The sequence below is a fragment of the Lepidochelys kempii genome, chromosome 2 (assembly GCF_965140265.1).
Source record: "Lepidochelys kempii isolate rLepKem1 chromosome 2, rLepKem1.hap2, whole genome shotgun sequence".
Lineage (NCBI taxonomy): Eukaryota > Metazoa > Chordata > Testudines > Cheloniidae > Lepidochelys > Lepidochelys kempii.
In genome coordinates this window covers 17,637,198-17,663,426 of record NC_133257.1, presented here as the reverse complement: position 1 = coordinate 17,663,426, position 26,229 = coordinate 17,637,198, and the positions used below count along the sequence as shown (strand labels likewise).

The 26,229-nt window shown below is 42.9% G+C and overlaps 1 pseudogene; it reads left to right on the top strand.

The window, feature by feature from the left end:
- Positions 1-18,287: 18,287 nt before the first annotated feature.
- Positions 18,288-19,608, top strand: LOC140907967 (ADP-ribosylation factor-like protein 4A; annotated as a pseudogene).
- Positions 19,609-26,229: the final 6,621 nt, after the last annotated feature.

Here is a 26,229-nt window from a genome sequence, read left to right as displayed (position 1 = left end):
CCGCAAAATGCAAGGATATTCACTTAGGAACTAACAAGAAATTTTGCTATAAATTGGGGACTTAGTGTCAGATGAGGAGAGATGGGTGTATTGGATGATCAGAGGATGGCTGAGTTGCTAATGTCAATTGGCCGTGCAAAAAGTGAGGTATTGCCAGTCGAGATAGGGAAGTGTTAGTACCATTGTACAAGGTACTTGTAAGACCTCATCTGGAATATTGTGTGCAATTCTAGTCTTCCATGTTTAAGAAAGCTGAATTCAAACTGGAAGAGGTGCAGAGAAGGGCTACTAGAATGATCAGAGGAATGGAAAGCCTGCCTTATGAGAGGAGACTCAAAGAGCTTGGCTTGTTTAGCCTAATGAAGAGAAGGCTGTAGGGAGATAGGATTGCTCTCTAAATACATCAGAGGGATAAACACCAGGGCGGGAGAAGAGTTATTTAAGTTAAGCACCCATGTAGACACAAGAACAAATGGATATAAACTGGCCATCAACAAGTTAAACTTGAAATTAGACAAAGGTTTCTAACCATCAGAGGAGGAAAGTTCTGAAACAGCCTTCCAAGGGAATCAGTGGGGGCAAACATCCTAACTTGTTTCAAGACTGATCTTGATAAATTTATGGATGGGATGGCATGACGAGACTGCCTACAATGGTATGTAGTTGATCTGTGACAGCTAGCAGCATCCCAACGGCCAGTGATGGTACACTAGTTGGGGAGGTCTCTGAGTTACTACAGAGAATTCTTTCCCAGGTGACTGGCTGGTGGGTCTTGCCCACAAGCTCAGGGTCTAATTTATTACCATATTTGGAATTTTCCCTGGGGTAACATTGGCAGAGACCCTGGGATTTTTTGCCTTCCTCTGCAACATGGGGCATGAGTCACTTGGAGGTTTAAACTAAAGTAAATGGTGGATTCTCTGTAATTTGAAGTCTTGAAATCATGATTTGAAGACTTCAGTAACTCAGCCAGAGGTTATGGATCTATTATAGATGTAGGTGGGTGGAGTTCGGTGGCATCCAATATGCAGGAGGCCAGACTAGATGATCACGGTGGTCTCTTTTGGCCTTAAAGTTTATCAGTTGATAGTCGTCAAAACTTTTAACTGAGATAATTAAATGGCACTGCTTTAAGTTATTTCAGGCATATAGAGCCACATCTTATGCCAGAAAGTCTCCCAATCTAGTCAAAAGGAATTTTGCCTAACTAAGGATAGGGTGACATCTGGAGAAATGTATGTTTTTGATTGTTAATGTGTATTTGTAACAGTGATTACTGAATTTCCATATATTTATAGACAATCACTATTTCACAAATATTACGTTTATCCATGTTCTGTGTACACTGCAAGCCAGTTTTATATAGATTGAAATATTTGGTGTATCAAATGTTTACATATCAAAGCCTTCAATAAGTCAGGCCAATTATTGTGTTCTCAGCAGCACTGCATCATCAGCAGTGTCAGTGGTCACTAGTTACTCACGCACTGCGCCCATTCAGTTTGCCTCTGTCCATAGCCCTGGTTGCATTGATGGATGACCACCCTATGGCAATCTGCATGATGCATATAGTCTGCAGCCACACTGGAGAGTGTCTGGGGTACCAGTGGAGGTGAGATGCCTCTTGAATCAGCTTGCCACTGTCTTCTCAAAGATTCTGGAGACAGCACAGGTAGGTGGTGGGTACTTTGATATCAAGTGGTGACACCTTGAGCATAGGTCAGAGTAGCATTTTTTTTCCAGGGTGTCCAGTAGAATGCCTCCCATGACAGAGTGCAGGCGGTGCAGGTTAGCATTGCACCAAACTCTACCAGCTCTCAGGAGGAAAAGGTGGTGAGACAGATTTTACCTTCAGTACTTCCTTCCTGTGCTATTGGAAGATCGCATTATCATCTAGATTTGTTTTCTCTCGGAGCTGTGAGGCCGTCTGAAATGTGCGCAATTTGTTTCCTGTGAACTTAAATAATATGTGTTTCTAAGAGAGGAAGGCATTTGGCTCTATAGCCAGGTGGAGGAGTTCTGGGTTGATTAAGCAGTTTAGAATGCTTCCTCCAAACCTGGCTGCAGGGAAGAAGAGAGACTTGAATCTTAATTCATTGCACCACTTTCTCCTCCTTCCCTATAAACACAGCATGCTACAGCTGAGGAAGCAACAGCTTAATGCCAATCCCAAACATTCAAAATCATGAGTCAGGCCCCCAAAATCATGAAATTAATTTAAAAATCACAAGGTAGGGTTTTTTTGTTTGGTTGGTTTTGTGATTCACTTCTGGTTTTGAGTCTTTAGGGTTCAGGATTTCAATTTTTTTTCTTCATAACCATGAGGGTGAGAAATATACTTTTTTTTTAAGTGGGAGATGAAATTTTCCTATGATCACATGGCTCCATAAGCTGGGACTATAAGAAATAACGAACAAACAAACAAACATAACACAGAAATCATGGGAGTGAGCAACTCTGAATGCATCAACAGGACCTCTCTGCCAAACTTTCTCAGAGAAGCAGTTCAAAGTGGGTCACTTCTCTGACCCGGTTCACCCTCTGAATGAGTCCTTCCAAGTGAGGCTGGAGTTCTTAAAAAGAAGTGGGTCAAAAGGGAAATGGATGAGTGATACCCACACATTTCAGATGATTTGAAAGGGCTTTTGAATTCAAAAACTTTCATTTCGATGCTAAAGGGCCCTATGGATCAGAAATAAACATTAGAAGTCCAAAACAGAACATATCCCCCAAAGCTAATTACTGTCAGTTGGTCATTTTGGCTAATTACCAATAGTTTGTCGGAAAAGCCAATTAATGTATGTAAAGATATTGGTTTTCTGACATACTACCATTAAACTACAAAGCAACACTTCCTGATGTTAATTACCTTAGGATGTTCTTCTGTATTTCATACTTGCCATTGGCTTTATTTCTGATGGTTATAGCCTCTTGGCATTTAAATCCAGACAGTGCGATTAAGGAGAAGTCTATACCTTGTACCTGATGTTTTCTTTAATATAGTTCTCCCTTGATTTAGTTTCTCTCTTAATTAAATTAGAAGACCTGACTCAACAGCTTAGCAAATATATCCTTTTATATAGCGATGTGGGCTCTTTCCATAGCTGAAAGAAGGGAATGCAGTACATGACAGCCTTACTGCTCCATGTATTTGAGGTACTCTGAAAAGAGGTGTCTCCTGGGGGGGGTGTATTTTGGCTTTTGTATGAGACATTGGGCTTGATTCTCCACTGAGCTGAGCAGAGGTAAGGTGCAGTGGAAAGAGCTGGGGGCTAGGGAGGGTGGAAGGGAAGAAGCTTATCACTGCTCCTTCATTCTCAGCCTGCCCTGACATAAAATTGTAGGGCGGCAGTTTGACTTACACCCTTAGTGTACATTCCGGAGACCGTAAGGCCACAGAGAATCACGTGTAACAGACTCATGCTGCCTTTCGCCTCCCCATCCCCTGCCTTCCATTATACCTGCTGGCAACGTTCAGGTGTAGGAGGCAGCAGTGTTGGGTGGCAGAGCTGGCCCAATGGGTGGTGGAGTGTACCTGATAGCCTCCTTCACTGCCCTTTGACTCCACGCTACTCTTCCTAACTCTCTCCTCAAATACCCACAGGCCCCAGAGTAACCTGGGAAGGGGAGTGGTGATTCCTATTTGAATCTGAATGGTGTTTAAGAGACTGGAGCTCTTCCCTGAGACTCGCCAGTTAAAAGGTCCCCAAGCATTAGCTCACCTGGTCTCCTATTGGCCAGGTGCTTGGTGTATCTCACGCCCCTTTCCAGGTGATGCGTGGCCTTCAGAGAGATTCTGTGTGGAGGGAAGAGTGAGCCATCGTGGAGTCAGTCATGAACCAAGAGGAATCAGGAATCCTATTGACTTCTCCGCAGCACCCCACAATACATGTACATTCTGCCAGGATATTTAATAATGACTGAAAAATTACTCATGTAAACTATGCCTGCTGTCTTTCTAACACATACAGAACATGAAGCTTTAGTGTTATCTCAATGGTATCTGAACTAGATAAAGTACAATGTCTGATTGGTAACAAGCAATTGAACATCACATCAAACAGAATTAAAATACCCCAGCACGTACTCTCTCTTTCATCCCAGTCAATATGGCACACGCTGTGAATGCATTAACAATGCTGGATGCATTGATCAATGTCATTCTCACAAAGGAACATCATGCTGTGGATATTAAAGTTCACTGAAAATACTGTAAAATAGATTATAATTATAATACAATTAATTTTGGACATTTCTCGAAAATTATTGTGAACTCCCTGGCATCTTATTGCGAATTGTTTAGCAATGATGTTTCTGCAATAACCTGAAATGAATTCAGTAAAGCTTCCATACTCTGTGACATGATTATTTTCTCAATTCAGTAAACACACTGCTGTTTCCAAACTTAACAGCTCCTTTCTCAAAAGGAGGAAAATGAATATTTTCCATTCAACCTTGGGCATGATTTGAAAAGACATGTGCGTGTGTGCAATTGCACTTATCTAACATGCACATGCCCATGTCACAGTTGTGCCTGTGGTGCAGATTGTGCCTGTGTGTAACCCATTATACATCTGCTTGGTCATTTGTTCATGCCAATACCGGATACAAATAGAAATACCATCACTCTAAGTTGGGCACACACAGTTCTATATGCAGATCTTGAGAATCAATCCTTGTGGTGCAGAGAGTGGAGAAAGAGTTCTCTGTTTCAGGAGTGGCACTGATCCCCTTTCAGAAGCTATCTATTCAGTTATGTACAGCCCTTGACTAATCAGTATTTATGGGGCTTTGTGACACTTGGGGGGGGGGGAATAAAGGGAAAATGTGATTATAGGTGACTTAGAAATGCTGCAAGGAATCAACAGGATCCTCAAAGCTTTGAGAAAGGCTTTGAAAATCCCCTCCTAGGTAGAAAAGGATGCAGGGTGTGGACTAAATGGACTTTATGGTTCATTCCATCCATGAAATATGCAACCAGTATAACATGTACAATGTGAAAACACAGAAGCTAATATACCTTGTGGGTGACTGATGCCACATCTCTCTATGTTTATGTCATCTCTTATCCAACCTAGGTTGAAATTGCTCAGGTCAGAGGAGTTCCCTGTTAATCGTGTTTCTTATGGAAGTGCCTAAGGACCAACCAAGAATGGGTCTGCATTGTGCGACCCATGCAACCGCTGTACAAACACAGAGTATTAGTGGCCTAAAGAACTTTCAGTCTAAATAGAAAAGACAGTCACAGGGTGGGGGTAGGTGTATCACACACAAGCAGAGTGAACAATGATGGGAGCAAAGATCGTGTTAGTGCCATAATTTTTGGGTGGTGCTGATGGGAGTGGGCTTAGTTAGGAGGAAATCAGCTAAATGGAAAGAAGAGTGAAAGGAGAGGGAACACTGAAGGGAAGCAGTGTGAAGGGGACAGACCATGTCTGTGCCTTGTATTTATCTGCACTATGCATATGCAGAGAGCTGAATACATAACAATAATACTGAGTCCCCACAGATCTTTGTGGCTTGGAGCACTCCATACCTGGCAAAGAGTTGTCTTCTGAACAGTGCTTCAGTCCTAACTCTGTCTATGTGCTTTGGGCAGAGCAAGGAGTGGACTGCAGAGGAGTAGAAACTGAAGCAGAGAGGCAGAAGAAAGGGTGGGAGTAATTAACTGGGAAGGGAGGGAGAAAGAGAACAAGACATTAGTGGAAGAGAAGAGAAGAGCATCAAGTGGGAGAAGAAGATATTGTATTCAAATGCAGACACATTCAGGTGTAAATTTCCAGTTCACCTTTCCTTGTGGTCTCAGTTTGCATTCATAATTATGGGCTTGCAAAATCAATTGTGGGGAACAAATCTGTGCGCTTCTAGCTACTTGAGTCACAATTGAAATGTGGGTGCAATAGCTACAGTGTATATTTTGTGAATGTAGATTGCCTCTATGGAAAGAAGACCAATCTGGATCTGGATTCGAAATTCAGGAGTATTTGGAATAAAAGCCTTCTCTAATTAAAACATAGTGAATTTTAATACTCATCTCAAGCAGAACTACTCAAAAAAATCAGATTGTAAATTCCAATATTTCAAAATTTTCTTTTCATCCTGAATCAGGACAGAAAGTCAAAAGAATTTTTCTGTGGACAGAAAGTTTAAAAAAAATGATTTAGAAATGTCAAAACATTTTGTTCCAGCTTGGTCCACTATGACTCTGTGCCCCCCCTCCCCGAGCTTTGTCATGCCCCATGGGAATTGTAGTTCAGATGCCTTGTGTCCATTCTCTCCTGATTGGGAGATTGGGCCTGCTGGCTGGACTATGGCCATATGGCTCCAACAATGTACTATAGAGGTTCAACCAATGGGTAGCCTGTAGTGCAGCATGGGAGACATAGTCGAGGCATGGAGCCCAGCACCGTAGAGAAGAGCAGAGGCATCAGGCATCAGATCTACAATGTCACTGAGGCACCACACCAGGTGGACACTCTGACAGACACAGATTAATGTCAAAATGATCCTAAACAAAATGTTTTGATTCAATCTGACAAACCAAAGAATCTTGACTCAAGCTAACCCAACCCAAATCAGACTATTTCACTTAGATTTTCCTGACAGAAAATTGAAGAAATTCAGCAAAAATCTAAATTTTCCCACAGACAATTTTAATTTCACAGAAATTCCATTTTCTGTTGCCAATACTTTTCAACAGAAAATTCCCCACCATCACTAATAGCAAGGCTGCCATCTTCCTAGAGCTATATTGTCATCTGTGATGAAATGTATAAACCCCGCACCAGGCAAAAAGAGACTGAAGAGCGGCACTGGGCTCATGCAGCCCCACCCACAAGGCATGCCAGTCTTGGAGGAGGAGCCTTCCAAACTCAGCTCGGAAGTGCTCAGCCTGGAGAGGTGGACAGACCTCTCACCCTTAGCTCACAGAGAGGAGCACAGCAGAGAGCCAGGCTCCCTTGAATGGCCTGTGAGGATGATAGGACGGCCAGCTGGAGGATCTGGGTAGGACAGAGCAGCAGGAGCTGCTCCTTATTTCTGTTAATTTAGCTTCCTTTTCCTTTGCTACCTTAAAGAATCAGACTTGGGGCTAGGCCCCTAGGCAGACTCCTGCTGAGAATATGAACCCCCAGAAGAGAAGGTGGGTGCATTGTAGGAAGTAGCCTAGGGAAGAAGCAAGAGGTATGGCCAGACAGGTCTTAGTGAGTTGGTACAAGGGTTCCTGGGTTGGAACCCAGGGGAGGGGGCGAGACTGGGTTCCCCTAGAGCCTCATTGGGATGACTAGCCAGAAGACTTCAGATGCAAGGGGCAAGAAAGACTATTGGACCTGGGATTTCAGGTAAAAATCCTGGTTTACCCTAAAAGCGGTAATACCAAAAAGTGATCTGGCCAGAGGGCTGAGTCACAAGGCAAGAGGGACTACCAGCGGACATGCTCAGCAGGACTACAAAGGACTAAATGCTGCAATGGTGCCACTAGGTGATGCACCTTGTGAGTCTCTTCGCCCCACCATCCAAGGTGCTAAATTCCAGTTTTCCTGGTGTTAGTCAATATATATGTATTAGGTGTAGTACAGCAGTTCTCAACTGGGGAGCCGAGGCACCCTGGGGGTGCCACAAGCAGGTTTCGGGGGTGGTCCGCTAAAATAAACCGGGCTTCAGCCCAGGCAGTGGGGCTTGGGCTTCGGCTTCAGACCCAGGCAGCAGGGCTCAGGGAAGGAGCAGCACCTCCATCCCTGACTCACCTCGATGGGCCACCCAGCCTGTGGGTCAGCACCAGCAACAAGTTTCACACTGAGAAAGTAAAAAAAAATAATATTCAGTTGTTTGCTTTTGTACCTACATTATTTTTTTTCTTATATTATATCTGTGTGTGTTTAACTGTATAACTATCAATTTAATACAGCTTTTAATCTACTGGATAGGCAGACAAACAGTTGTGGCACAGGTGGGCCGTGGAGTTTTTATAGCATGTTGTGGGGTCCTCAGAAAGAAAAAGGTTGAGAACCCCTGGTGTACTGTTGGTTATTAGGAGAATATAAGTACAAAAATAAAAACCTGAAAGCTGAATCCTGAGCCCCACTGCCCAGGGCTGAAGCCCAAGCCCCAAAGCCTGGGCCCTGCTACCTGGGGCTGAAGCCAAAGCCTGAGCCCCACCACCCAGGACTGAAGCCCGGTTTATTTTGGCAGATCCTCTGAAACCTGCTTATTGCCCCCCAGAGAGTCACAGACTCCTGGTTCAGAACCTCTCATGTACACCATATTAATGGGTAGTATCACAGAATCATAGGACTGGAAGGGAACTTGGGAGGTCATCTGATTCAGTCCCCTGCACTCATGGTGGGACTAAGTATTATCTAGACCATCCCTGAAAGGTGTTTGTCTAACCTGCTCTTAAAAATCTCCAATGACAGAAATTCCACAACCTCCCTAGGGAATTTATTCCAGTGCTTCACCACCCTGACAGTTAGGAAGTTTTTCCTAATGTCCAACTAAATTGCTGCAATTTAAGCCCATTGCTTCTTGTCCTATCCTCAGAGGTTAAGGAGAACATTTTTTCCCTCCTCCTTGTAACAACCTTTTATGTACTTGAAAATTATGTCCCCTCTGTCTTCTCTTCTCCAGACTAAACAAACCCAATGTTTTCAATCTTCCCTCATAGGTGATTTTTTTCCCAGACCTTTAATAATTTTTGTTGCTTTTCTCTGCACTTTCTCCAATTTGTCCACATCTTTCCTGAAATGTGGTGCCCAGAACTGGACACCTCCATTTGAGGCCTAATCAGAGTAGAGCGGAAGAATGATTTCTTGTACCTTGCTTACAACATTCCTGCTAATACATCCCAGAATGATGTTTGCTTTTTCTGCAAAGTGTTACACTGTTCACTTATATTTAGGTTGTGATCCACTATGACCCCAGATCCCTCCCTGCAGTACTCCTTCCTAGGCAATCATTTTCCATTTTATGTGTGTGCAACTGATTGTTCCTTCCTAAGTGGAGTACTATGCACTGAATTTCATCCTATTTATTTCTGACCATTTCTCTAGTTTGTCCAGATCATTTTGAATTTTAATCCTATTCTTCAAAGCACATGGAACCCCTCCCAGCTTGGTATCATCTGCAAACTTTATAAGTGTATTATTTTGCCATTATCTAAATCATCAATAAAGATACTGAACAGAACCAAACCCAGAACTGATCCTTGCGGGAACCTAATTAATATGCCCTTTCAGCATGACTGAGCCACCGATAACTACTCTCTGGGAATGGTTTTCCAACCAGTTATGCACCCACCTTATAGGAGTTCCATCTAGGTTATATTATCTAGTTTGTTTATGAGAAGGTCATGTGAGACAATATCAAAAGCCTTACTAAAGTCAAGATATACCATATCTACCGCTTCCCCCATCCACAAGCTTTGTTACCCTGTCAAGGAAAGCTATCAGATTGGTTTGACATGATTTGTTCTTGACAAATCCATGCTGACTGTTACTTATCACCTTATTATCTTCTAGGTGTCTGCAAATTGATTGCTTAATTATGTGCTCCTTTATCTTTCTGGGTGCTGAAGATAATTTGACTTGTCTATAATTCCCTGAGTTGTCCTTATTCCAATTTTAATGGATTGGCACTATATTTGCCCCTTTTCCACTCCTCTGGAATCGCTCAATTTTTTCATGACTTTTCAAAGACAATCTCTAATGGTTTAAGATAAACAGTAATGGTTCAGATATCTCCTCAGTCAGGTCCTTGGGTATTCTAGGACATATTTTTTTAGGCCCTAGTGACTTGAAGACATCTAACTTGTTTGAGTCATTTTTAACTTGTTCTTTCCCTATTTTAGCATCTGATCTCATTTTCACTGGAATTCACTATGTTAAACATCAAATGGCTACTAAACTTCTTGGTGAAAAACAAAAACAAAAAATCATTTAGCACTTTCACCACTTCCACATTTTCTGTTATTGTTTTTCCCGCCTCAATGAGTAACAGACTTACCCTGTCCTTTGTCTTCCTCTTGCTTCTAATGTACTTGTAGAGTGTTTTCTTGTTACCCTTTATGGTTGCTAACTATTTTAATCTTGTTTTGTGCCTTGACCTTTCTAATTTTGTCCTTACATACTTGTGTTATTTGTTTATATTCATCCTTTGTAATTTGACCTGGTTTCTACCTTTTGTTCATGGTATTAATATATATAAATGTGTTGGGAAGTTTTGTGGTTTTCCTCACAATTCTGTGCACTCATGTCAAGCATCCCGCAACACTTTGCAAAGCTGAATTCATCTTTGGCATTAGAAAATAGGAAGCCTGTCAAAGTCAAGATACATGAATGGTGCATCCTTCAATAGTTTGGGATGTACCTCTATGCTCAGCTGGTTTGGAATGTAGTATCCAAAACAGAGAGAGAAGAAAAGTAGAGAACAAAACAAGTTAAGGAACTCTTGCAAACTGGTGGGTTGGATTTTAATGTGTGAAGAACTTTATAACTTTTAAAATCATTCTAAAATACTACGAGCTGAAACATGTTATCTTTGAAGCACACCTTCTGTGTAAGGTTTCAGAGTAACAGCCGTGTTAGTCTGTATTTGCAAAAAGAAAAGGAGTACTTGTGGCACCTTAGAGACTAACCAATTTATTTGAGCATAAGCTTTCGTGAGCTACAGCTCACTTCATCGGATGCATACTGTGGAAAATACAGAAGATGTTCTTATACATACAAACCATGAAAAAATGGGTGTTTACCACTACAGAAGGTTTTCTCTCCCCCCACCCCACTCTCCTGCTGGTAATAGCTTATCGAAAGTGATCACTCTCCTTACAATGTGTATGATAATCAAGTTGGGCCATTTCCAGCACAAATCCAGGTTTTCTCCCCCCCACAACCCCCCCACAAACCCACTCTCCTGTTGGTAATAGCTTATCTAAAGTGATCACTCTCCTTACAATGTGTATGATAATCAAGGTGGTCCATTTCCAGCACAAATCCAGGGTTTAACAAGAATGTCTGAGGAATCGGGGGGGAGGGGGAATAGGAAAAAACAAGGGGAAATAGGTTACCTTGCATAATGACTTAGCCACTCCCAGTCTCTATTCAAGCCTAAGTTAATTGTATCCAATTTGGAAATGAATTCCAATTCAACAGTCTCTCGCTGGAGTCTGGTTTTGAAGTTTTTCTGTTGTAATATCGCAACTTTCATGTCTGTAATCACGTGACCAGAGAGATTGAAGTGTTCTGCGACTGGTTTATGAATGTTATAATTCTTGACATCTGATTTGTGTCCATTTATTCTTTTACGTAGAGACTGTCCAGTTTGACCAATATACATGGCAGAGGGGCATTGCTGGCACATGATAACATATATCACATTGGTAGATGTGCAGGTGAACGAGCCTCTGATAGTGTGGCTGATGTTGTTAGGCCCTGTGATGGTGTCCCCTGAATAGATATGTGGGCACAGTTGGCAACGGGCTTTGTCGCAAGGATAGGTTCCTGGGTTAGTGGTTCTGTTGTGTGGTATGTGGTTGCTGGTGAGTATTTGCTTCAGGTTGGGGGGCTGTCTGTAGGCAAGGACTGGCCTGTTTCCCAAGATTTGTTAGTGTTGGGTCATCCTTCAGGATAGGTTGTAGATCCTTAATAGTGCGTTGGAGGGGTTTTAGTTGGGGGCTGAAGGTGACGGCTAGTGGTGTTCTGTTATTTTCTTTGTTAGGCCTGTCCTGTAGTAGGTGACTTCTGGGAACTCTTCTGGCTCTATCAATCTGTTTCTTCACTTCCGCAGGTGGGTACTGTAGTTGTAAGAATGCTTGATAGAGATCTTGTAGGTGTTTGTCTCTGTCTGAGGGGTTGGAGCAAATGCGGTTGTATCGCAGAGCTTGGCTGTAGACAATGGATCATGTGGTGTGGTCAGGGTGAAAGCTGGAGGCATGTAGGTAGGAATAGTGGTCAGTAGGTTTCCGGTATAGGGTGGTGTTTATGTGACCATCGTTTATTAGCACTGTAGTGTCCAGGAAGTGGATCTCTTGTGTGGACTAGACCAGGCTGAGGTTGATGGTGGGATGGAAATTGTTGAAATATTGGTGGAATTCCTCAAGGGCTTCTTTTCCATGGGTCCAGATGATGAAGATGTCATCAATATAGCGCAAGTAGAGTAGGGGCATTTGGGGACGAGAGCTGAGGAAGCGTTGTTCTAAGTCAGCCATGAAAATGTTGGCATACTGTGGGGCCATGCGGGTACCCATAGCAGTGCTGCTGATTTGCTGGCTCTATCAATCTGTTTCTTCACTTCCGCAGGCGAACATGCTGTGGGATAAGAATTGCTTCCCAGAAGAAGGGTATATACATTTCCTTTTCACTGTTGTACTGCTTTGTCTTTAGATAATAAATTTGATTAAGTTCAGTTATTTGATCTCTTGAACATTTTAAGAATGAACTATGAGAGTAGTCAAACAATTGACAATACCTTTTAATCTATACTGTGTAACGGATAGAGTGGGGTGTTACGTCATCCTTCAAATCTTTAATCAATATCGCAGCAACATTAAGTTTTCTAGATGTGTAAAGGGCTATACTTTGCATGATATTCTTTAGCTGCTCTTTTTTTCTGTACTCATAGAAAAGCATCTTTGCTTCTGGGCATTTTTTAAATGATTGGCAAAATCTTGTAATGGGAGTGAAACTGTCTTGAGCACTTGGAACAAGCCTTAAAACATCAGTGTCTGTGCTTCACCATCCAGCATCCATTAACCTTTCTAATTTGCATTCTTCCATATTGTGTCTCTCAATATTGTTGACTTTAGAGGATTAGAAGGGTGACGGCAGTGGTGTTCCCATGGAAGCAAAAATGAAAAGCAAAGCCAAAAACATGTCCATGTATTGTTCACATCTGAGTTATTTTGTTCCCCCTGGTTTAATGTAATTAAAAATTAGATGATTTTTTGAGTGTTCTGGTGGCCACTTTGCAGCTATTCATGTTTCTGTTCTAAGCTAGAATCTCCTTCGCTGTCAGGCATTCCATTCCAGCCACATCAAATAATACTGATGAAAAATTAGAACCTGATTCTCCGTTGCTCTGCTCTGACCTTGTGCAGTCATTTACATCAGTGCAAAGTGGGTGTAAATTGCTACCAGATCCAAATGATGGCGCTTTACTCCAAGTTCAAGCTGGTGTGAATGATTACACATGGTGCATGGTCATGAAGATTCAGATCCTTGAGAAAGAGTTTGTCACCTTAAAATTACAGATGGCCAGATCCTCAGCTGGTGTAAATCAACATAGCTCTTACTGGAGGAAATGGAGCTATGCTGATTTACAATTCCTGACCCTCATGCTCCACAGAGACAGAGCCCAGCTAGGTGTCCAGACATTGCTGGGTTCTACATCTGTGGAACTCCACTTCTGAGGGGAAGGCTTCCCCAAGAGATACCATAGTGCTACTTGCCTGCTGCCCAGGACTCGGTGTCAAACTCTGACTGTTCTGTGCTATCCATGACATGCGGGTGCTGAGATATAAAGTTGGGGTGAGATTGTCCTTGCTGTGATGTTTCTGCGAGAAGAGAATGGGCTGTCCTCTAAGAGGCTGAAGACACAGTAAGCCCCCTGCAGACAATCAGAAGTACCACCAGCCCCGCACGAGAACTGTTTTTAAAGGCTCCTGTTAAGCCCCTGCTGCCAGGCTGTGAACTCTTCTAGTGCACTGGGCTGATACGCCTCAGGTTTGACAATGCTTGTTCAGAGTTCACCTCCACAGGAGGAAGACCCTTTCTGTGTGGATTTTGCTCATCATATTTACCCAGAGATCAACACCAAAAGCCTCCATTTTCCCACTGTTGTATGCAGAACAGGAGTTGGTCCAATAAACGTTGCCTCACTCACTTGTCTGTCCATTTTCCGAGGCAGTTAATCCTTTGTTAAGACTAAGTTATTTTAGTGTTGTACAAAAATGAGATATTTGGGATGGACAAGTCCTCAAAGAATGAACATTACCTGCTGATAGGATTGCTAAAGTAACTGGTTATCTCCATATCTCTGTTAGCTATTCCGGGGCTACAGTCACCATCTAGGTACCAATTACAAGATCAAGATAAGCATATAAATGATTTGCAATGATTTTGAAGTGGACCCTGCTCTTGCCATTCTGGGTTTGGGGCATTCCTTCCTTCCTTCCTTCCTTTTTTCTATACCCTAACTCCTTTCTCCCTTCACTTCATTTCTCGGGAAGCTTGGCTTAAAATTTGTTGTATTTGAAAAGGGGCAGAACTGGACTTATTCTGATGACTTCTGATGGGGTTTTCCAGAGTGTAGGACCCGGCCCTGGGAATGCCTTGCCTCACTCTTCCAGAAGTCATGATCTCTGAAGCAGGCAGGGTTCAGAGGTGTATCTGCCTAATGGGACCGCTGCCCACCCCATTCTAGAGGGACTACCTCCAGTGAGAGAGGAAAGCAGTGTTTCCCCACTAACCCATTCCTGCATCAACACGCTGAGACTTCCAGCTGGGATTGTGGCTTTCATGATGTGGAGAACGGTCCCATTAGGACGTGAGCTGTAAACACTGACTCACTTCAAACTACCACCAAATGGCACTGCATAGTTCCTGCCATCCTGCACTATACCGGAACCAGTGAATTAGAGACGGAAAGCACCATAGCTCTTTACTGAAAGAGTTAGGCCCTCCAGTCTTCCTTTTCTGATAATAAACTCTTGTAAGACTAATATAATTAAACTGTTTATAGCTGACTCACACCTAATCTTTGCTTTTCTCAGAACATGGGAACAGCCATATTGGGTCAGATCAATGGTCCATCTAGCCCAGTATCCTATCTTCCAACAGTGGCCGATAACAGGTGCCCCAGAGGGAATGAACAGAACAGGGAATCAAGTGATCCATCCCCTGTCACCCATTCCCAGCTTCTGACAGTCAGAGGCTAGGGACACTTTAGAGCATGGTTTTGCATCCCTGCCCATCCTGGCTAATAGCTATTGATAGACCTATCCTCCATGAACGTATCAAGTTCTTGTTTGAACCCTGTTATAGTCTTGGCCTTCACAACATCCTCTGGCAAAGAGTTCCTCAGGTTGACTGTGCATTGTGTGAAGAAAAACTTCCCTGTTTGTTTTAAACTTGCTGCCTATTAATTTTGCTTGGTGATCTCTAGTTCTTGCATTATGAGAAGGAGTAAACAACACTTTCTTATTTACTTTCTCCACATCAGTCATGATTTTATAGACCTCTATCATACCCCCACTTAGTTGTCTCTTTTCCAAGCTCAGAAGTCCCAATTTTATTATTCTTTCCTCACATGGAAGCTGTTCCATACCCCAATCATTTTGTTGCCCTTTTCTGTACCTTTTCCAATTCCAGTATATCCTTTTTGAGATGGGGAGAGCACATCTGCACGCAGTATTCAAGATGGGGGTGTACCATGGATTGATTCAGAGGCAATATGATATTTTGTGTCCTATTATCTATCCCTTTCCTAATGATTCACAACATCTGTTAGCTTTTTTGACTGCCGCTACACATTGAGTGAATGTTTTCAGAAAACTATCCACAATGACTCCAAGAGCTCTTTCTTGAGTGGTAACAGCTCATTTAGACCCATCATTTTATATGTATAGTGGGGATTATGTTTTCCAGTGTGCACTATTTTGCATTTATCAACACTGAATTTCATCTGTCATGTTGCCCAGTCACCCGGTTTTGTGAGATCCCTTTGTAACTCTTCACAATCTGCTTTGGTCTTTGTATCATCTGCAAATTTTGCCACTTCACTGTTTACTCTTTTTCCAGATCATTTATGAATATGTTGAACAGCACTGGTCCTGGTTCAGACCCCTCGGGGACACCACTATTTATTTCTCTCCATCTGAGAACTGACCGTTTATTCCTACCCTTTGTTTCCTATCTTTTAACCAGTTACTGATCCATGACAGGAACTTCCCTCTTATCTCATGACTTATCTCTTGCTTAAGAGCTTTTAGTGAGAGACGTTGTCAAAAGCGTTCTGGTACAGAAGCTGATTTAAATGATAGGTTACATACCACGGTTAGTAGTTCTGCAGTTTCACATTTGAGTTCCTTAGGAACTCTTGGGTGAATGCCATGTGGTCCTGGTGACTTATTACTGTTTAGTTTATCAATTTGTTCCAAAACCTCTTCTAATGACACCTCAATCTGGGACAGTTCCTCAGATTTGCCACCTAAAAGGAATGGCTTAGGTTTGGAAAACTCCCTCACATCCTCAGCCATTAAGACCAATGCAAAGAATTAATTTAGTTTCTCCACAATGACCTTATCTTCCTTGAGTGCTCCTCAGCCCACTGCTGTAGCATTTAATTTTGGGAAGGGGAACTACACAAAAATGAGGAAGTTAGTTAAACAGTAGTTAAAAGTACAGTGCCAAAAGTGAAATCCCTGCAAGCTGCATGGAGGTTTTTTAAAGATACCATAACCGAGGCTCAATTTAAATGTATACCCCAAATTAAAAAACATAGTAGGAGAACCAAAAAAGTGCCACCGTGGCTAAACAACAAAGTAAAAGAAGCAATGAGAAGCAAAAACTGGAGGTTACATCCTAGTGAGGAAAATAGAAAGGAGCATAAACTCTGGCAAGTGAAGTGTAAAACTATAATTAGGAAGTCCAAAAAAGAATTTGAAGAACAGCTAGCCAAAGACTGAAAAAGTAACAGCAAAATTTTTTAAGTACATCAGAAGCAGGAAGCCTGCTAAACAACCAGTGGGGCCACTGAACAATTGAGATGCTACTATTACCAAGTGGTTCAGCTATATTCACCTCTTGGACCAGATCCTGTGGTCCACTCCTTCAACTTGTCACCATTCATAGGCATGCAGTATTAAATGTGTCTCTCTTCCTCTGTCTATATTCCCCCTCCTCTTTTCATTATACTGTAGTTTGCTTTACACAACACAAATAATCCTAAAGCAGTAATATTCAGAGGTTTACTAACAGAGCATAAATATTTATATGTACCCTGTATTGAAGTCTCTTCTCCTACTGCATATATACATATGTATAATGTGGATCTTTGTATGCTGTCAGATAAAAGAACAAAGAGATGAGAGATTTCATATTTTCGGCTTAATAGTAAACATATGTAGTGCACTAGTCTTCCACCTCAGGAAACATAGGTTCAAGTTCTGATTTTGATCATGCATGAAAAAGCAGCTTAGTGGTTTCGTCATGCTCTCTAGTGGCTGTTGGTCTGCTGAACAATAGGCATTCTATGCTGAACCATAGGCCAGGACTGAAAAAAACATGCCCAGAGCTGCATGAAGAAATGCTCTCTGGTCAATTTCATTAATCTCTCATTTATGAGCATCAAAGTGTAGATATCTTTTTCTTACATGCACAAAATTCTTTTTTACATAACTTCACCAGCCATACATTTCATGCACTTTTACCAAGCCATTTTACCGTCACCTGTGAGTGAAAGTTACTGATAGTCCAACCTCCAAAGTTCTGGATAATCACCCAGAAGTCTGGATATTTACCAAAGGCCTTGATCCAAAGACCTTTGGGGTTAATGGAAAGAGACTCGTTGATGTCAGTGGACTTTGAATCAGGGTTGTGGGCTTGCAGATCTGATCTGGAAATATTAGGAGACTAGGCTTTCTTATGCATTCTGGCATTTCAGCTTTGGTCTGGGGTGGATCCTTGAAGGTAAAAGTTGTGAATAATAATTAATAATTATTAGCTAAGATTAAACTTTTTTCTCATTGTTATTGAGTGAACTTTTTAGCAGTTCAAAAAAGGTTCAGTTCAAGTTACGAGTGAAGGTCCAGATCAGGACTACTCATACTACTTTCCCATTCCTGTTGATAGTTCAGTCAAATTTGAACTGAGATTCAAAAAAAACAGGTGACTTGGCCTTATGGTAATAGCTCTGGCAGAGAATTAACAACCCATTTATTAATCACCAAGAAAGAGTTGGAAACAGACAGTAGCTTCATTTATCAATATTACTTCAGATTATTTCTGAAATGTGCCTGTATCTATGTGGAGTGTTGCACTGGTGAGTTGCAGAGATGTGGAGGAGTCAGGGCTGCGATTTCTCCTGTGCTGGGGTCAGGAGTGTTTGAACATGGGGACACAGGTGCCAGGAGGCACAGGCTGCCTTGGCCTTTGCCAATTGCCTGCCCACTGGACGTCTGTCTCTGGTGTGGCTGTGACTCCAACTCAGAGCACTGAAGAGTACCCGTCTCTGCCTCTTTCAATGGCAACCTGCTGTCACTTTTCCCTCTGGCAGTGGGGAAGAGACTCTTGGACCAGATGCTGATCCTTTCTAGCCTGCCTGCTTTCCAGTGCTTTCACATCATGATCCTGGGGTTCAACTTTGCTGATAACACAACAGCACTCTACAGGCTGCAGTTCAATGAGTTGGTCAGCACCATCCCTACGACAGGGTTTAACACAGAGAAAGTCAAAGTGACCCCGGGACCTTAAACAGTCACTTTCCATTTCTGGGACATAGATGGCCCAGAGAATCTAAGGCCCCTGTGGAAGTTGTACACCACGTGCACAGATGTCATTGTGCTTGTGGTGCACTGATGACAACAAAAGGAGGCAGGAAACCAACAGAACTTCATAATGTTACTAGGGTACCAGAAATTCAAGCAGTGCCTGTCCTCCTAGTTGCTAACAAGTAGATGAGGAATTCCTTCTTTCTCAGCAATTAAAATGATGTTATGAAGGAGTGAGCTGAGCTCTTCCACACCAAGCTATCTGCAGCCTACCTGTGCCATCATACGGGGTGGACTCGAAGAGGGACTCGAAGTACAATTGACTCGGAGCTTTAATGATTTTTTTTTATTGGCAAGTCATACTTTAAATAAATCAAGTTGGGCCATTTCCAGCACAAATCCACCCTCCGCCCCCCACACACAAACTATTACCAGCGGAGAGTGAGTTTGTGTGTGTGTGTGTTTTTTTTTGGGGCGGGGGGGTTAGAAAACCTGGATTTGTGCTGGAAATGGCCCACCTTGATTTTCATACACATTGTAAGGAGAGTGGTCACTTTGGATAAGCTATTACCAGCAGGAGAGTGAGTTTGTGTGTGTGGTTTTTGGAAAAGGGGGGGTGAGAAAACCTGGATTTGTGCTGGAAATGGACCACCTTGATTATCATACACATTGTAAGGAGAGTGATCACTTTAGATAAGCTATTACCAGCAGGAGAGTGGGGTGGGAGGAGGTATTGTTTCATGGTCTCTGTGTATATAATGTCTTCTGCAGTTTCCACGGTATGCATCCGATGAAGTGAGCTGTAGCTCACGAAAGCTTATGCTCAAATAAATTGGTTAGTCTCTAAGGTGCCACACGTACTCCTTTTCTTTTTGCGAATACAGACTAACACGGCTGTTACTCTGAAACCTGTCTTTTTCTCTGATGTCAATTTTCAAGTATTAAAGTGATGGGAGTGGAATGGAGGCAACTTTGGGACTAAAGTGAGTGATCTCCCTCAGAAAAACACTGATAGTTGCTTGGGAATTTCTTTTCCGCAGATTGCAGGCCTGTGCTACCAGAGTAAGAGCTTTGAGTCTTTGTGCCCGAAAGCAGGTTTGGTGCGTCACTGCGCATTCCGCTGCCAATGAGTCACTTGGGGAAATGTTGATTTGAGGAAAGGAGATACTATAATTTCTGCAGTATTTCTGCAATATCCTCATTCAAGCAGATATTTCAAAATGTGGATGCTGTAATCAATTTATTGTTATATTGCTCACTGGTTATTTATAATGCTTATTTGTCTGCATGATATATGTTTACAAAAGCCAGTTAGAGTGGACTCTGATATTTAGGGTATCAATTTCAAAGGAGAAAGCTTACTTTATAATCTCTTTCCCTCAAGCGCGTTTGAGCAGGGATTACTTCAGGGAAATACAGAGAAGTCAGCAAGAATGCACTCAGCAATTACTTTAATATAATCAAACTATCAAATTACTTAGATGGCAATGTGAAATATTCCCAGGCTGGCTTCCTGATGACAGATTACAGGAATGAAAATATTTCCAGGTTTGTACCATCTTACTTTTAGCTGGATTTAAAGCTAGGGAACACTTTGTTTTTTTAATTCAGGTTGAGTTTCAATATGAGTAACAGATGAATATAATATCAGAAATCAGCAGCGGATGAGATCTGTTAGGTCAGCGAGTCCTTCCCTCTGCCAATGTATGTCCTTTCTAGTACTTTTTCCATTTGAATTGTAGGGTTTGATTCTCCCCCCATGTTATTCTTACATCATGTAGTTATTCCTGATTTACACCAGTGATTGTGAGGAAAAATCAAACCTTCAAGGACATAGATCTTGCTCTCTGTCTCCATGCCTTTTGTGCCATGCTGGCAGACAGCAGCCCTCATAGGGCAGCTGGGGATTCTGTTGACATGGGGGAATTCCTGGGTGGTGTAAAGCCATCATAGCTAGCTAGCTCTTTACCTCCTGCCTACAGGCAAATGGGGTGTTACTAGGCAGGCTGGGGGTGTGCTCTGGCAATCCCTAGCCTGTGGAACAGTATCAGGGAATATCCTGGTCAGAAAACACCAGAACAACCCTTTGTCATGGTTTGTTGACTGAAAAGTTAGGATTTATGCCCCATCTGGTGTTGGTGGATGACTGAGTCACTCCATCACACATCATTCATAATTTTGTAACAATTTGCATGTTCAAGGAGACCTTTTCTCAAAACCCTGCATCTATTTTGCAAAAGTGCCTCACAGAAAGGCACAAAAGCAACTGAAGGAAGTTTCAAAGGGACTTGACTAATGACAGGCCGATGAAACTACTACTGTTGCAGTCTCCATGGAAAACTGGTTTGATCTAAACAACAAAGAACTGAAACTTCACAAGGACAAAATCAAAAATGCTATTTAGAAAAGTAATGGACCTTTCTGCTACTCAGCCAGCCTGGCCAATCCTAAATACAATTGCCATAGGGTGAGCTCAGAACAGGGAGAAGATGAAACATAGGTGCTGGAAAGGAATCCTAAATTTCTCTTCTGGCATTCAACGCTGAAGATCTGGTTTTCTACTCCAGCTCTGTTTGCAAAGGAGGTTGTGTCATGATGCACCAAGATGATGGGAAATTGTGAAAAATCAAGTCAGAAGACAGGACAGAATCAGAATTTTGTCCATTTTTAAAAGATTTGCTGCACTCCTCTCCAACCAGCTCAGGATCCGTCAAACATATGTTTTGCACATATGGATTGGTTTGATCAAAATTTCAGATGAGATTAGGTGCGGGAAAAAAAAAGGCAAGAGTGCACAAATGTCTCAAAGCAGACACCAAAGTGTGGTAGGTCTAACTAGTTATTGCACTAGGGGCTTGAGAATTGTGTTTTGGTGGTTTAGTTACAGAATTGCAATGTTTTTATTTTGCATAGGATCTGTGCCTTTCTGTGACCAATGAACAATAATATGTATGGAGCAAATCATATAGGAGTGATTCATAAAACCTTCAGGGTTGGTTCCTGCCAATTTTGAGACAGTCACCACAATCCAGGGCAACTACTTCCTCAATGGGGTCTTCAGGCAGCAACCAGAAGCCCTGCTCCCCATCTTCAGAGTCTTTCAGAGACAGTTGGCAGACCCAATTCCCCATCTCCAGATTCTTGCTATGGCTATGCCCGCTCCCTGCTAAGGCACATTGTCCTAAACTTCTGGATATGACTACCTGCCTTCTCCCTGATCATGGAGGTCCTGTGCATTTTAAGCATTAAGAGCTGTACTGGGTTCTTAAAAGGTAAAGCCAGGCAGGGGTTCTTTGTGCATAAGGGCATGGCAGTGCTGTTTTTCACTCTGCCTGCAGAGTGTACAGGTGGGAAGAATGCCCCTGGTGGTACTGGGGGAAGCATGCTCAAAGGCAAGTCCTACAGCTCCCCAAGTGATCCTCCCATGCCAGCTGCCAACCCACAGCCAGTGTATAAGGCAGTTGGGCCCATGGCCCTGCTCTGCTCCTTTGAAGTGTCTATAGGTGGTGAGAATATTTCCCTGGACCTTGCACTCAAACACAAGGTCTGCTCTTATGATTTCTTCCTGTGCAGGTGAGCATAGGGAAAGGGTTCCTTGAGTCTTGTGCACCTGGGAGCATTTTAATAGAGGTGTGACACACAGGATTCTCATTCCTTCTTAGGATGGTTGTTGCATGGGCACTGTTCACTGTGTGATCCTTGTCCCTGCTTTTGTATTCAAAAGTGATTGAAATTGTTGCCCTTTGACTTTTGTCAGAAAATTCTGTAGGTTCGTTTTCTGTTGCTCTCCGAATCAGACATGCCAACGACACACATTGCTGTAGTGTGAATTAGTGCTCCAAAGCCAACCCCAGGACAGAAATGCCCGTGCAAGTAGAAGTGCGAAGAGCAGAAACCTAAACTGAACCAAGACTTGAGAGCAAGGTCTGTGGTGAGCAGGGAAACTTGAGGACGGCTGGAAAACTCAACAAGAGACAACAAAAGGAGAAATTAAAGTTACAGTTTGAAAAAGTAAATTTCAAAGCCCTTTCCATCTGGCTGCACTGATTGCAGTGGAGTGAGGCAAAGTGAGCGAAAGCTGAATCAAAAGGGAAATGAGACTTGTAAGAGAAGTTGGGCCAGAGAAATGGTGTCAATTTATTGGGAACTGCAAAGCCTGCCTAAAATTGCTGCCTGAGAGGAAGAGAGAGCGCGCTAAGGAGAGAGAGGGAAATAAGAGGGTTACAAATACACATAAACACCCACCTTACTGTAGCTAACCATGCTCCTTCTAACTCCTCAGTATATAAATTACACTGATTTAGACTCTCCTACTTACTACTAGAGTGGGTGCAAGTGTATCTAACGCAGTATAACTGAGTCTGAGTTAATATAGTGGGGTATAAGTTTGATCCCCTTTCACGTCACTTCTGCATGTACACCCACTTCCCCTCCATGCCACTTCTCTCAGGAGTATGGCTGGTAGCCTTAATATCCTGACCAAATTCACCACAGTCAGCTTAACTCAAATCTCCTTGCAGTGTCACTTGAATACAGTTTTCTTCTTCATGTCATGTCCTAAACAGTTAGGTCCTATTTCCAAATTCTACTTCAGAGGTGGTTCCACTACAGTGGTTGTTGAAGTGATCCCTGTATTTGTGAAGCTCATGGAGAGATCCTTCAAGCTAAAAGTATTTGTATTACTGCCCAATATTATTAGTATTTGCTTTCACACACTGGAATATGCTTGCCAATTTATTTACTTTCCCTAGTCATTGAAAGGGCTACATGAAAAGACTAAAGATGACAAAGCAACTTAAACAGGATGCTGTAGAAATTAATCTGTAACAGGTCATGCTTACCACCATAGCACCTCCTGCTGGTTGCTCTGGGAATTAGCTCAGTTCTGGCTATGGAGTGCCCTCTGCAGGTGGTGGGGGAGGGGAGATACGGTTGCTCTCTATAAATATATCAGAGGAATAAATACCGGAGAGGGAGAGGAATTATTTAAGCTCAGTACCAATGTGGACACAAGAACAAATAGATATAAATTGGTGATTGGGAAGTTTAGACTTGAAATTAGACGAAGGTTTCTAACCATCAGAGGAGTGACGTTTTGGAATAGCCTTCCAATGGAAGCAGTGGGGGCAAAAGACCTATCTGGCTTTAAGATTAAACTCGATAAGTTTATGGAGGAGATGGTATGATGGGATAACATGATTTTGGCAATTAATTGATCTTTAAATATTTGTGGTAAATAGGCCCAATGGCCTGTGATGGGATGGGATCTGAGTTACTACAGAAAATTCTTTCCTGGGTATCTGGCTGGTGAATCTTGCCCATATGCTCAGGGTTTAGCTGATCACCATATTTGGGGTCAGGAAGGAATTTTCCTGCAGGGCAGATTGGAAGAGGTCCTGGAGGAAGAGGGCCTTCCTCTGTAGCATGAGGCATGGATCACTTGCTGGAGGATTCTCTGCTCCTTGAAGTCTTTAAACAACGCTTTGAGGACTTCAATAGCTCAGACATAGGCGAGAGGTTTTTCGCAGGAGTGGGTGGTTGAGATTCTGTGGCCTGCGTTGTGCAGGAGGTTAGACTAGATGATCATAATGGTCCCTTCTGACCTTAGTATCTATGAATCTATTACCTGCTCTGCTGTCTGGGACCCACATTGATCCCAGACCACAGCATCCTCTTCAGGGCACAGCTCTCCGGCTGTACCCCAACTCCGTTGTCCCCCCACCCATTCCAGGGGAACCAGTAGTCCTTCACTTAGCTTCTCACCACAGTGGCAAACTGCAGTCCTCTGGGTGGCCACTTCCCTTGGTGGCCAGTGGGGAAAAGAAGAGGGGGCACCCACTATTCTAGGCCTCAACCCAGGGACCCTATGGCTAGCAGCCACTCACTGCCTCTCCTTACCCTAGGCTACTACCTGTTTTCCCTGGGCCACTTCCCCATAGCCCCAGCATCTACTCAGCCCCTATATCAAGGCCACAGTCTGGGAGGGAGGGAGGGAGCGAGCGAGCGAGCGAGCGAGCGAGCGAGCGAGCCCCTGCCCCTAGCCAGTCCTTCCCCCCTCAAACTCCAGGAAGAGACCAGGCTCTTCTCGTCCCTGCAGCCCTTCTTATAGGACCCAGCCTGGCCCTGATTGGCTGCTTCTAAGCCTTCCTCTAATTGGCTGGGTTCTGCACAGGCCTACTTTGTCCCACTTTGGCAGAAGAGGGGTTAACTGCCCCACTACATAATTCCTTTCCTTCTTTTGCATTCATGGTCTTTTATTTTGTGCAGCAGATTTCCTACCAAAGCTCTAAAGAGCAAGGTCTGTGTCTTCATATATGTTTGGACATTGTCTCTTGCATTCTGGGAACTATTAGAGTATAAATAATAAAGAGAAGTAGACAAATGTCTCCAAGTAAGAATGATGAGTGAAGGGGAAAAAAGTTAACCCACCTCCATGATATCTGCAATTTCCTTCTAAATAATTAGATCCTGAAAACACCATTATAATTCAAAACATGATGAGGACTCCACTAGGGTAATGCAAATAATGGAGAGGAAGATGGTGGTACGTTACAATACATACTCTACCAGTAATCTTAGACTAATCTGCAATCTCAGAGCCAGATTTTGGATGCATGAATGCACAGGTAGGGGAAAGAGGCAAAAGAGCCTTCTCCCCCTACACTCCCTATGCTGGTGCCAGACCCAGCTGCAGATTAGGAACTGCTGATCCCTGCTAATGCTTCTCAAGGTGTATGGGAGGGGGTGGGGCCATGCCCCTCCCCCACCAGCCAGCACAGCTGTGCATCACCAGAGATCAACAGAAGCTGCACCATCTTAAAGGGTGGCAAACTGGTGTCTTCCCCCTGTGCACAAGTGAGCTCCTGGTTCTTCCAGTGGGGCAATGTGACTACAGCTTCCCCTACGCACAGAGCTATGCCCACAAACCCAACTCCAGCTTTGAAGAGTAAGCTTCTCAGTGCTGAGACCTGTGTTTATTTCTAGAAATGGGCAAAATTCCAAACAAAAATTATGGCCCCTGGATTCAAATCCAAATTCCACAAGTGACCATTGTCTTTAAGGGCCAGATCAAGGCACTGTATCCGAACACAGCCAACCTTCATGGGGGTTCTAAATCTGAATCCAGACCCAAATGTTGTGTCCATGGTCCTGTGTCATGGTTTCTGGCTGTATGGGTAATAACTCTAGGGACAGGTATAAAAGCCATGGAAAAACATTAGCTGGATTTCCAAATAACATTCCAGAGGTGGCTTTTGATTCAACACTCTATGTCAATTTCTTTAAAATGAAGTTATCTACATGCTCTCGGGGGGGGACTTTTGTATTTCCTTTTACATTCAGTTGTCCAGGAATACTGGTTTGATAAAGCCTGTCATATGGTATGACCCTACTTTTCTCTGTGTACTGTTCTCCACTCTACCCTTGCCTCCCTCCCACCTCATCTTCAGCCTTGTCCCAGCTGAATTGCAGCCCCTGAGTCAGACGTAGTTTCCCAAAGTGACATCAGTTCAATGATCCTTGAAAATAGCTACAAGTCCAGTGACCTTTAAAAGCCAGGAGCCTGCATGATAACATCTCTACATTGCAGTCTGCAGTGTAATAGGGTCTGATTAGAAAGGAAATGTACTACCAAAGGTTTACAAACATGAGTATACATGTTTATTGATTGATGACAAACCAAAGCATCAACCTCATTGTTAATTAAATTGCCAATGGTAAAAACCTCTATTTTTAAACAACTGGATTTTGTT